This window comes from Anabrus simplex, chromosome 13, assembly GCF_040414725.1.
Source record: "Anabrus simplex isolate iqAnaSimp1 chromosome 13, ASM4041472v1, whole genome shotgun sequence".
NCBI lineage: Eukaryota > Metazoa > Arthropoda > Insecta > Orthoptera > Tettigoniidae > Anabrus > Anabrus simplex.
In genome coordinates, this window is record NC_090277.1 from 79288867 (window position 1) to 79302926 (window position 14060).

Sequence of the window (14060 nt, forward strand, 5' to 3'; positions counted from 1 at the left end):
TTTCTCGAGCAAATGCTGAAGGACAAATGATGCAGATCAACTGCGTATCGGATCAGTGGCAACTCCCAAATGTCACTACGGACGGGAAAGTGATTTTTTGCCAAACCTCTTCAAAAGAAGTAAGTGCAGTGTTTATTAAATGCTTAATACTTTTTTTACACGATTTTTACGCGTGTTTTGTTCTGCTCATAGCCCTTTGCGCTGCTAGATTTCAGATAACAGTTATAGCTGAGTATCCGTCGTTGACTCGACAATCATTTAGGATGTGCAAAGTTTTCTAACTCCTCAGCTACTTTCCGCCAATATTCGGCATGCTGTTTTACTCGAAACGCAGCAGTAGGCCTAATCCCATGTACGGTATCGGAGATGAGTGGCAGCAGAAGAGACGAATCATACCACAACAAACAATGGTCAATTTAATAGTATTGTTAATTCGTTTTATAAGCTTTCGATACTGTAGACATTAATATTTAGTTTTCATCCGACTCTGTGATATTAAGGCATCTAATGTGAAGGAAGTCCGTCCTTTTTTTTTTTATGACTCCCTCTTGGTCGTACTCTTCAAGCAGTCGTTGCTTGACGTTTTTTCTAACTTTTTATAATAATCTTCACATTTTTTCTTGTCGATATGGACTGATGACCATGCGGTTTTACATCTTAATAAAAAACCATCGCCAGTTAACACAATTGAACAATATTTCCGTGTTAACAATGCTCAGTGTTAATATGGACTTGGCAACAAAAAATCAAAATTCATGAATATCTCTGTTATCATAGCTGGTATGGCAAAAATGTATAAGACCCTAAATGATCGAAAATGTATTTCTCTATAACTTTAGCTATGAAGTATTTATCAATAGGACCACTAAGAACATAGATATTTGCTGATAAAATCTTAGGTTTTCCTCCAAAGTACCATTTAACCATTTCACTCCGTGCGAATAACATTATTTATAACCTAGATTGTAGTGCTTCGTTTCCCGACTTTACGTACCGATTTTCAAGAAATTCTCTTCAGACATTTTCTCATCATGTGCGAACATACATATAGACAGACTGACAGAGATGATGGAAAATTTAAAAAATGCATTTCCTTGTTACTGTGGATACTACCCATATAGATATACCATTATTTTAAAATTTTGAGCAATGTACAGACAAAACTCTTCTTTCTTAATCCATTTACCCTCCACGGTTGTTTTTTCCTTGGACTCAGTGAGGGATCCCACCCCTACCACCTGGAGCGTGAGGCGTGAGGACAAAACTGGGAAGGAGGACCAGTACGTTGCCCAGGCTATGCTGAACAGGGGCCTTGTGGGGGGATGGGATAGGTAAGGAAGTTAGGTACCATCCTGGCATTTACCTGGAGAAGAAGAAATGGGAAACCCTAGAAAACCACTTTGAGGATGGCTGAGGTGGAAATCGAACCCTGCTCTACTCAGTTGACCTCCTGAGGGTGAATGGACCCTGTTCCAGACCTCGTACCACTTTTCAAATTTCTTGGCAGAGCTTTCAGTGTTGGCAGCCAATCACACTAACCACTACACCACAGAGGTGGACATATACATATCTATAAAAGTATAAAGAAAAACTGCTTGGACCAGCACAAGAACACTTCTACATATAAGTTGAAGACAAGGAAACAAGCATAAGGCCTGCTGCCATTTCTCCACCAGATGGTGGACAGTTCTCAGAAAACCTTCAATACAGAACTCCGCCGTGCACTGGTTGCAGCGAATATCCATGACTGGTTTGATGCAGCGCTCTGTGCCACCCTATCCTGTGCTAAACTTTTCATTTCTGCATAACTGCTGCATCCTACATCTACTCATATTCATACCGTAGTCTACCCCTACAGTTCCCACAGAAGCTAACTGGTTCTCTTAAGATGTGTCCTATTATTTGGTCTCTTTTCCTGGTCACATTTCACCAAATTGTTCTCCTCTCACCAGTTTGATTCAGCATCTCTTCATTTGTGGGTTAATATATCCATCTCACTGTCAGCATTCTTCTGCAACACTACATTTCAAGAGCTTATATTCTCTTTTTTTCTGAGCGAGTTATCATCCATATTTCACTTCCATACAATGCTAAACTCCAGACAAAAGTATTCAGAAACATCCTTCTAATTCCTATATCATTGTTTAAAGTGAGCACATATCTCTTCTAAACAAGGTCCTTCCTTGCCTGTGCCATCTGCATTTTATGTCCTCTTTATTCTGCCATCATTAGTTATTTTACTACCCAAGTAACAATATTCATCTACTTCCTTTAAGACTTCATTTCCTCATCTGATATTTCCAGCATCATTAGTTTCATTCGACTGCACTCCATTATCTTTGTTTTGGATTTATTTATTTTTCATCTTGTACTCTTTACCCAAGACTCTATCCATACCATTGAGCTATTTCTCCAAATCTTTGCAGACTCCTACAGAATAAGAATATCATGAGCATATCTCAGAGTTTTGATTTCCTGTCCTTGGATTTTGATTCCTTTTCCAAATTACACCTTGATTTCCTTGATTGCCTGTTCTATGTAAACATTCAAAAGGAGATGGGACAACCTGCAGCCTTGCCTAATTCCTTTCTGGATTGCTGCTGCTGAGTTTCCGTAGCCTTTGATTCTTATCACTGAAGACTGAGTTTTATACAGATTGTAGATAATTCTTCTTTTACAATATCTGATCCTAATCACCTTCAGAATCTCAAATAGCTTGGTCCAGTCAACATAATTGATGCCTTTTCTAGATCTATGAATGCTATGTCAGTAGGCCTATCTTTCTTAATTTGATCTTTTAAAATCAAACGTAAAGTCAGGATTGCTTCATGTGTTCCTGTATTTCTTCTGAAGCCAAACTGATCTTCTCATAACTCAGCTTCAAGTTGTCTTTCCTTTCTTCTGTAGATAGTACATGTTAAAACTTTGCAAGCGTGAGATACTAAACTAATGGTGCAGTAGTTTTCACACTTGTCAGCACCTGATTTCTTGGGAATAGGTATAACAGTATCCTGTCTAAAAGCAAATGGCAATTCTCCTGTATCATACATTTTACACTCTAAATGGAATAATCTCCCCATGCTAGTTTCTCTTACGACAGTCAGTAATTCTGAGGATATGTCATCAATTCCAGGTGCCTTGTTCCTGTTACGGTCTCTGAAGGCTCTGTCGGATTCTGACCTCAAAATTGGGTCTCCAATTTCATTAGCATCAACAGTTTCTTCTTGTTCCAGTACCTTATCATCTACCTCTTTCCCCATGATACAATTGTTTAATATGTTCCTGCTATCTTTCTGCCTTGTCTTCTCTCCCTAGAAGTGGTTTTCCATCTAAGCTCTTAATATTCATATCTCTAGTTTTCCTTTCTCTAAAGGTTTCCTTGATTTTCCTGTGTGCAGCATCTACCTTCGATACAACCATACAGACTTCAACATCCTTGCACTTCTCTTTCAGCCATTCTTCGTTAGCTGAGCTGCACTTTCTGTCCGATTCATTCTTTAATCACCTGTATTCTTTTATGCCCTCATTTTTGCATTCTTGTATTTTTGCCATTTACCAATCAGGCATATTATCTCCTGAGTTATTCACTGATTCTTACTTGATCTTACCTTTCTTCTTAATGTTTCTTCAGGTAGAAGTTGCTTAAGTCACACTGACACAGATAGGTCTTATGTTGACGATGGGATAGGAAAGGGTTAGGAGTGGGAAGGTGCAGCTGTGAGCTTGCATCTGGGAGATAGTGGGTTCGAACCCCACTGTCGGCAGCTCTGAAGATGGTTTTCTGTGCTTTCCCATTTTCACACCAGGCAAATGCTGGGGCTGTACCTGAATTAAGGCCACGGCCACTTCCTTCCCATTTCTAAGCCTTTCCTATCCCATTGTCGCCATAAGACCTCTCTGTGTCGGTGCGACATAAAACAATATAGCAAAAAAGAAAAGGAGTAAGAAGGAAGTGGCTATGGCCTTAATTGAGGTACAGCACCAGCATTTGCCTGGTAGAAAACCACAGAAAACCATTTTCATGACTGCTGGCAGTGGGGTTTGAACCCACTATCTCCCAAATGCTAGCTCACAGCTGCGCGCCCCTAAATGCACAGTCGACTTGCTCAGTACTTTTCTTCTTTCTTCTTTTTTTTATTTTTAGAATTTGTTTTACGTCGCACCGACACAGAGAGGGCTTATGGCAATGATAGGATAGGAAAGGTCTAGGAGTGGGAAGGAATCTGCCGTGGCCTTAATTAAGTTACAGCCCCATCATTTGCATAGTGTGAAAATGGGAAACCACGGAAAACCATCTTCAGGGATGGTGGCAGTAAGCCCCATCATTTGCCTAGTGTGAAAATGGGAAACCACGGAAAACCATCTTCAGGGATGGTGGCAGTAGAGTTCGAACCCACTACATCCCCGATGCAAGCTCACAGCTCCGTGCCCCTAACCGCATGGTCAGCTCGCCCGGTGTACTTTTCTTCAACAGCCCTGCTGATCTTATTCTTTACGACTGTCGACTCTTCATCTATTGTGTTTCCTGCAGCCTTTCCACTCAGTCCTTGTGCAACATGTTCTTTGAAACAATCTTTCACACTCATTTCTTTCAACTTATCTAGATACCATCTTCTTGCATTCCTTCCTTTCTTCAATTTCTTCAAGTTCAGATGACATTTCATGGCCACCAAGTTGTGGTCAGAATCCACGTCAGCTCCTGGGAAGGTATCGCAATCCAAAACCTGGTTTCTGAATCTCTGCCTCATCATAATGAAGTCTATTTGATATCTTCCAGTGTCTCCAGGTTTCGTCCAGGTATACAGCCGTCATTGTGTTGTTAGAACCAAGTATTAGCAGTGACTACATTATGATTAATACAGAATTCAACTAGCCGATTTCCTCTCTCATTCCTTCATCCCAGTCTGAATTCTCCTATAGCATTTTGGATTGTTAGTGGGTACAAGAGGTACCATACCATGGATGATAGCCAAGTTGTGGTTTGCCCTCAAGGAAAGCTGTGTGTTATGGCAAACCCGTTGAGGGTCAGTTTCCTAAATAATATATATGGCCTATCGCTGCATTCCAGTCTCCCATCACAATTAGATTCTCGTCACCTTTTACACATTGTCTCTTCATACATCCTTTTGATTTCTTCATTATCTGCTGAACTATAGTAGTACGCATATATAGAAGGTAGTTCAGGACCTCTGGGGATGATGTTTGAAGGGCAATTAGATTATGAAAAGCCATGTCTCCACCAATGATCATGCTCAATTAGCATTTCTAGGTATAGCCCGACAATGTAATTTCCATTGCAGCAGACGTTTTGCAGAGCTACCATCTCTATCTGATCCCACTCCTCCTGACAGGCTTTCCAGAGGCCATTGATAGTGTGTGGACGTCTATTTCCTAAGGCGTTAGGAGTCCAAATGCACAAAAGTCCATGGGTGCCCCATCGGGTAACTTCACCAGAATGTCAGTAAAAGGAATTGCACCGAGCTCGATAGCTGCAGTCGCTTAAGTGCGACCATTATCCAGTATTCGGGAGATAGTAGGTTCGAACCCCACTGTCGGCAGCCCTGAAAATGGTTTTCCGTGGTTTCCCATTTTCACACCAGGCAAATGATGGGGCTGTACCTTCATTAAGGCCACGGCCGCTTCCTTCCCACTCCTAGACCTTCCCTGTCCCATCGTCGCCATTAGACCTATCTGTGTCGGTGCGACGTAAAGCAACTAGCAAAAAAAAAAAAAAAAAAAGGAATTGCACGGATTCCAGTTTCCATCTCCATTCTTTCTAAGAATAGGCGAGTCAAACAAGAGGTTTGGCTGTAGGCTTTATATTGATGTCCCCATACCTGATTTTTTTTGTCCTCCCATACAGTGCTGGGATATCTGTGTTGTAAATGGGTGTTAAAACCTCTTGCTAATAGTACGTAGCGTTCACTTTCTCATTATTAGCAACATGGCGAATGGTTAACTTGTCACTGTAGCAGTGGCTCATGAAACCCCTTGGAAAACTTTCCTGACATTCTTTTTTGTTGTTGGTGTTGTACATTTTATGGCCTTCATTGGACCAGTCTAGCCAACTTTATACAAAGAATTTTTCAGTTTCCTGTCAGCCCAGTAGTTCTTCATTCTCTCTGATCTTAACCTTCTTTCTTCATCGGAAATCACCCTTCCTATTGTCTGTTTGTTGATTCTGGTTTGCTTGTCTGTGAGTTTCCTGATTTTGTCGGTTTTGTTTCTTAGGTCTTCCACTGTAATTTGTAGTTCATCCATGTCTTCCTTGATTTCTGTAATCCACTTAATGTTGCATTTACTATTCCATAATTTTTCTATTACTCTCCTGATGATCCTGTTCTCTGGTGTCCTGATTGTGCTCATTACTGGTTCTATTTCCTTGTAAACTGTTTCATTAGAAGCTACTCTCCAGTGGCCATCTTTTTGGTATGATTTGTTGATGCGCGTTCTAATGATTCTAATGATTCTTCATACAATGTTTGATAAATTTTTTGTCTCTAGTGCGGTAGTAAATTGTGTGGGGTTCATTACTTTCACTAAGGTACAAATGTGCTTTGTCTGTCACCACATTTTTCCATCTGTCCCCTACCAGATAGCTCTCATACAGTTTTCTTGTGTTAGTGCGACGTTCTGAAATGTGACGATTTACTTATTGCAGGTCCTTGTTGATTATGGTGTTAACATCCCCAACTTACATGCGATAGTTCTTTGGGGGGCACCTGAGACAAGGGCCTTCACTTTCCTCACCACTTCTGGTGTATGGCTGATGGCCGGTCGTGGATTTGCCTGTTTGATAATACAAGAAAGATATTCATAGAATATCAATACAAGAAAGAGTCTGGATAATGAGCATACTCCAGATGCTAAGAATTTAGAGCCTAATTTATTTTTCAGATTTTACACTTAGTTCATCCCAGATTTTCATGTCAATTTGTTTAGTTATTAGATGTATTACGTTAAGGCTGTAGATGGCCAGCCAAGGCCGAAACTAGTCCTAGTTTAGTAATGTAATTCAATAATATTTCATAATATAGTATTGAAAAAGGTGGACCATACGACATTAATTTAATAATTACTATTGAAATCACAATTCAATACGGATCAAAACCATGAAGTTTATATCCTATGAACTGTGCCTCTCCAATGTTCAGTTGTACGTTGGTTGTTCAAGAGTTGAAAAGGCAAACACTGTATATATCTCGGCTCCAAATGGAAGGACACTTAATATAGTTTATCCGGAAGCTCTATAAGGCAAAATTAGTTAGTTTTTATTATTCAGCTAGCATGTGCCTGCAGCTTTGCCCACATTTATAAAATCACCCGTATTACATGTTTCTAAAATATAAGATTGAGTTAGTTGAAAGAAAATACGGCTCATGTTTTATTGCTGGTATAGTGAAATTGTATTCCCTAACATTTTAGTGATGAAATAAATATGGGTGAATAAGAAATAAGTAAAGAGCCTCCGTGGCTCAGACGGCAGCGCACCGGCCTCTCACCGCTGGATACCGTGGTTCAAATCCCGGTCACTCCATGTGAGATTTGTGCTGGACAAAGTGGAGGCGGGACAGGTTTTTCTCCGGGTACTCCGGTTTTCCTGTCATCTTTCATTCCAGCAACACTCTCCATTATCATTTCGTAGCATTTATCACTCATTAATATCACTTTGGGAGTGGTGACCCCATCGTAATAATGGCCTATATGGTTCATTTATTACATCCCTGACCCGGTCAAAGACTGGAAAACAGGTTGTAGGTTTTCATTTTTCAAGAAATAAGTAAATTAATAAATTATTAAAATGATTAAAAGTAATATAAATAATTCATGGAAACAGGTCTTTACCTGTAAAATTATTCATCGAACAGTATACCTATGTTAAAAATTTCAGGTCTCTGCATGCCATAGATTTGGCTGGGCATCGCACACATACACACAAACCCTTCCGGATATTATGGACTGAATGTGACTCTTCGTACCGAAAATGGCTTCCTACACCGTGGACTTAAAATGGCCCCTTGACTTGTATTACCTACCATATATACGTTGCCTAGCGTCAGTGAACTTATGCATTTAATCTTGGTGACAGCACATTGGACTGTCATATCCAAACACACGTTTTCCGATGGTTTTTTATTCATAACTGACCCATGCAAGTGAAAGTGAGAAATCCGGCATTCGGACCCCCTTCCATCTACCTATGTCCTCCTGAGACCAAACATATTTCAGGTTGAGAGATTTTGATGAAACTTGTTTATATTGATGCCCAAAGGCTTAAATGAGGACTGTCCATTTAAATGGACATTGGGTCTTCTTTCAGTAAAAATCTAAGTGAACATATTAATTTTTCAATAGGTAATATTCCAGTATTTATTAAATTTCAGTATATATCAATCAATTTATAGGAAATAAAGGGAAATCAAGTAAATATACAGGCACATAAACATCAAACAACAAAATGTGATACAAGACATTTGTCAAAAATTACATTTAAAAATGAAGAAAAGACATGGGAGTCACTTACATAGTTGCAATAAATACTTGCTATTGTAATGGATATTTAAAAATAATCAAGTAGAATGTAAATACTGGCCAAGAAAAAGAACAAATATTACATAGAGTACATGATAATATTAGGTTTTATGACTTGATTTTCCCTTCAATCAGTCATCCTTTTTTCATGGAACTCTGAGAAACAGTTGTTTTTTGTGTTGATGCTGAAGTACTTTTCACATCTGCGACAGATTACTCTTGTTTATCATCTATTTATTGGGTTAAAATCTTGCAATGGCTACTAAAGCACCAATGTACACTGTAAAAGTCGAGGTTATGGCAGAACAACAAACAACCGCACCATGCCCTCATGTCCACTAAAATGGACATACATTTTAATATGTATTTTAATCAACTTACTGCATTAAAATCTCATAGTGATTACTAAAATACTAAAATATGTAGTTATTGCATTAATTTTATGCCAATACACATATTTTAGAACCATTGATTTATTTTTAATTCCATAAAGAACGTAGAACACTTATCAAACCTGATGATGCTCCATGGAAACACGTTATTCTTAGTTTGTATTTTACCAGGTGAGTTAGCCGTGCAGTTAGGGTCGCGCAGCTGTGAGCTTGCATCCTGAAGATAGTGGGTTCGAACCCCACTGTCTGCAGCCCTGAAGATGGTTTTTCGTGGTTTCCCATTTTCACACCAGGAAAGTGCTGGTGCTGTTCCTTAATTAAGGCCACGGCCGCTTCCTTCCCATTCCTAGGCCTTTCCTATCCCATCGTCACCATAAGACCTTTCTGTGTCGGTGCGACGTAAAGCAAAAAAAAGGAAGTGTGTATCGTTTCATACTTCAAATTTTCTTGAAGAGATAGCAGCACCTTACAGTCCATTTGGCTGGACATTGGGTCTCAGTGCCAATTAACGAATATTATGAATATTCAAATATATAAATTTCATTGTTTTTCCGTATTGAACTGAAAAAGAAACATAATTTGCCATTTGTCTGCCACAGATTTGTTTCAGTTTAAAATTGACTTTATGTTTAATTCACCCTTATTTCCTACAATACCTTTTATAAACTTCTCATCTTGTATTGCAAAAATTATAATTAAAAAATATATATTTTCCAGGTTTTGTCCAGTAATCATCCTGTCTCTGGCCATGAGGCTCTACTGGATGCTATGCTCTATAGTCATTCAGCTACATCTCACAAAAGCAGAAGATGAAGAGCAGACCCAACAGTTAGCTGGACTAGCAGTTGACTTGGTTCACACCTTGCACTGTGGTTGTGTTGTACTCATTCAAGATCTACATAAAGCTGGTAAGAGATATTACGTTTTACTCCAATGTATCTAAAGATGAAACAACAACTACTACTGCTACAACTACTACTAAATGATATCACAAAAATGGTGTGGAATTATAACTAGGAAGCTTTTAAAATTGCAATCGAATGGATGTTACAAACTGTAGATACAGCGCAGCATACTCTAAAATATGTAACTGCTGTTCTTAAAGATGCTTGTAGGACCAGCCGATTGAGGGGATCGACAACATATAAAACACGTGTCCCTTACTGGTGGAATAATGAAATAGACATGCAAAGGAAAGACTGCAATCGCAAGAGGCGAATTCTTACAAAATCTAGGAAAAGAATCATCCAGGTCAACTTAATACAATTAGAAGATGACTATAAGGCATCAAAGAGTCAACTAATGAAGCTAATAAAGGATTCTAAGAGAAATCTCCAGCAAAAGCTATGCGAAGATCTGGACAGTGATATCTGGGGGGGCGGGATATGAGATAGTGACTGGTCAATTAATCAACAGGGTACCAGTTCAGCTCCTAGATGATAGAAGGAAAGCCATAGCAATGGAGTTGTTTCCTTGTACTAATGACAGACTTGAAATGGAATCAGATTTTAGTGTTGCAGAACCGTTTACTGTGGTTGAGTTAAAAGAGGTAGCATGCAATATGAAGACTGGTAAGACACCAGGTGTAGATGGAATCCCACCAGAAGCCATCAAGTATGCAGTTGAGGTGGGACCTGGTTGGATCTTATCAGTCTTCAATGATTTACTGTATCTGCTGAAGAAAAGAAAGCCTCGGGGAACCAATTCTTACTAGACTGGCAAGGCCGATGGGATGGCACGACCGATGTTGGCCAATGGACAAAAAAGCTAATACCCGACATAGGAGACTGGCTAAATGTAGGCATCGGCAGGTAGATTACTATCTGTCGCAGAACATGACAGGACATGGAAGATTCAGTATATACGCCATGAAGATGGGAAAGACGCAGGGAGATGGTTGTTGGTACTATTCTGAAAGGGATACAGTAGAACACACTTTTTTCTACTGTGTTCGATGGGAAGAAGAATGAAGGAAAGCCTGCCAACAACTTGGCCAACGACACAAACCAGGGAATCTGGTTCAGATTATGTTGGAGAGCCCGCTTGCCTGGAACACAGTAAAGGCAATGGCGACAAGCATTATGGGGACGAAGGAGAAAGAAGAGAAAGGAAGAACTTAATAATATACATCACTCCATTCTGATGTCATGCTGTCAAGCAGTTCCAGAATGGGCTGAGTGAAGAGGGCAGGGGTTTTTAGTTGGTGGAAATCCAACTCCCACACAGAGTGGTGTCTTTAAAAGATTTTCCCCTGCTGCAATAAAACTACTACTACTACTACCAAGACACACAGAAGAAGGGTACTGCCTCCAATCCTGGAAATCCACAGAAATATTATCTAATATTGCAGCAGACCTCAGGAAAACAAGGCTAAAATTTTATGGACAAGTTAAGAGGCTTCCAGAAACCAGACTAACCCACCAAATTCTTGAAAGCGTTGATTAACTGAAGAATTTCCCTTGGAAACAAGAAACAAAAACAGACATGAAGAACACATAAATTCAACTTGAAGAAATTTTGAATTGAAATATGTATAGAAAGAAAATTGACAAGTGGGAAGTTACTCCAGAGAATGAAGTACCAAAAAGAGCAGGTGCCAAGTGGATGGAACAAAGGAAGAGAGTCTTTACTGAAGAGATGGAAGCATCCTGGATCCTCCACAAACAAAATCATAGATAAAGCTTTGTGTGTTCTGAAAGGGACCATTCACACATAATAATAATAATAATAATAATAATAATAATAATAATAATAATAATAATAATAATAATAATAATAATAATAATAATAATTTGGGCTGAGTAGCTCAGATGGCAGAGCGCTGGCCTTTTGAGCCCAACTTGGCAGGTTCAATCCTGGCTCAGTCTGGTGATATGTAAATGTGTTCAGATATGTCAGTCTCATCTCTGTAGATTTGCTGGCATGTAAAAGAACTCTTGTAGGACAAAATTTCAGCACTTCCATGTCCACAAAACCAAAAAATATTTAGTTGGTTGGAGGTAAAGACAATAACATTACTATTTTCTTTTTGTGATTCATTTTGCCCAACTAAGGAGCGCGTGTGAACTTATTTAGCACAATGTTTCTTTTTGTCTTTCCAAAATCTCTTCTCACCGGGCGAGTTGGCCATGCGGTTAGAGGCGCGCGGCTGTGAGCTTGCATCTTGCGTTCTTCTGTCCATCCTGTAGCTTGTCTTTTAGATTGATAAGCAAATTTGTGTTTGTTTATGAGATTTCTGAATTTCTTTCTGTCTTGCAATATTTCTTCCCTTATACCAATTTCCTGAAGATTTTAGTTTATTTCTGTAAGCCAGTTGTGATTTTTTAGAGGCTGTGAGTATTTTCTTTGTTAGCTTATTGTTATCCATCCTGATCAGGTGACCATAGAATTTTAATCTTCTTTTTCTAATGGTGTCTGTGATTTTTTCTGTTACTTGATAGATTATTATTATTATTATTATTATTATTATTATTATTATTATCATAATCTACAACCTGTTTCCACTCATTTGACTAGGTCAAGAATAGAATGAATGAAGCCCCCACCCAGCGACTAGGATAGGAATTGCGCTGGCTGCCGAAGACTGTCGCACTCCTCTGGGGCAATGATTAATGACTGACAGATGAAATGATGTTAACATTAATGCTTTCATGGCCCGTACTTGTAGCCATTGATGCAAGTGTGATAAACTGATATAACTTGAAAACAATATTCTCTCACCCATGGGTAAATAATGCAAGTATCGAGCTTGAATTATTATTATTATTATTATTATTATTATTATTATTATTATTATTATTATTATTATTATTATTATTATTATTATTATTATTATTATTATTATTATTATTATTATTATTATTATTAATATTTTATGATTATGATCATTATTATTACTACTTGTAATGTATTGCTGTGAAGTGTTTACATCCATTTAGTATTATTATTTACATAGTCAAATGATCGCTGTGTTTGTGAGGTTATGTCATGAAACATGCACTGTATGTGGACATTTATATGAGTTCAGTTAATGTAAATACCTGTAAATTAATATTATATAATTTATTATTACCTGTAGGCCTATATGATGCGTAATCCACTACATAACTGTGAAACACACTGTAACATCCAGAATGACTCTTGATCAGACGAGTTGATGGTAGAATATTCTGTATATTATAACCATGCTGTTGGGCACTCGAGAATTTACGAGAAGGCTTTTTTGTAACATATATTTCTAGAAGCCTGACCAGGCACCTATATAAAGAAGTGGTCTTGATGGTAGAGATGAGTTATTGTTTAGTAGGAGTTTCAGTGGTAAACACAGGTTGTGGTTAGGCTGACATGCTGATGTAGGCAGTTTCCGCTCCTAGCCCTTTCCTATCCTGTCATATTTATGAATAAATACAGGTGAATAACATGAGAACATTTGGAAAATAGCCGCTTCAACTTCTGTCAAGATGGTGCGAGGTCATTCTCCTGCGGGATACTGCGTGTCAGGTATTTACTAACAATTTCATAACTAGTCTATAGCTGGTGACACAAATTATGAGGGGCGTTCAATATATAATGCAACACATTTTATTTCTAGGCCAGTTTCAGTTTTTAAAAATTGGAATTTTATTTGGGACATCTTTGAATATTCCTGCTTCATCTCTTAGAGTTTCATTAATTTCTGATAGGTGGCAGTGCTAGCCTTCAAAATGGCATCTGTAATGGGGGTGGGTACCAAACGGAGAGCGGTTATTTAGTTTCTTTTGGCGGAGAACCAGGGCATCACAGATATTCGTAGGCGCTTACAGAATGTCAACAGAGACCTGGCAGTGGACAAAAATACAGAGAGCCTTGTCCACAATAATGCAAGACCTCACAGAAGTGTGCGCATCCAACAAGAGCTCATAAAACTTCAGTGGACTCTTCTTCATCATCCACCCTACAGCCCGGATCTCGCACCTTCTGACTTCCATCTGTTTGGCCCAGTGGGAAGCAGTACGTGGATGATAGAGAAGTTATTGTCGCAACACAACATTGGCTCCAACATCGACCAGTCGAGTGGTACCATGCAGGCAAACAGGCCCTCACATTATGGTGGCGTAAGGCCATAGCACTGAACAGAGATTATGTTGACAAATAGGG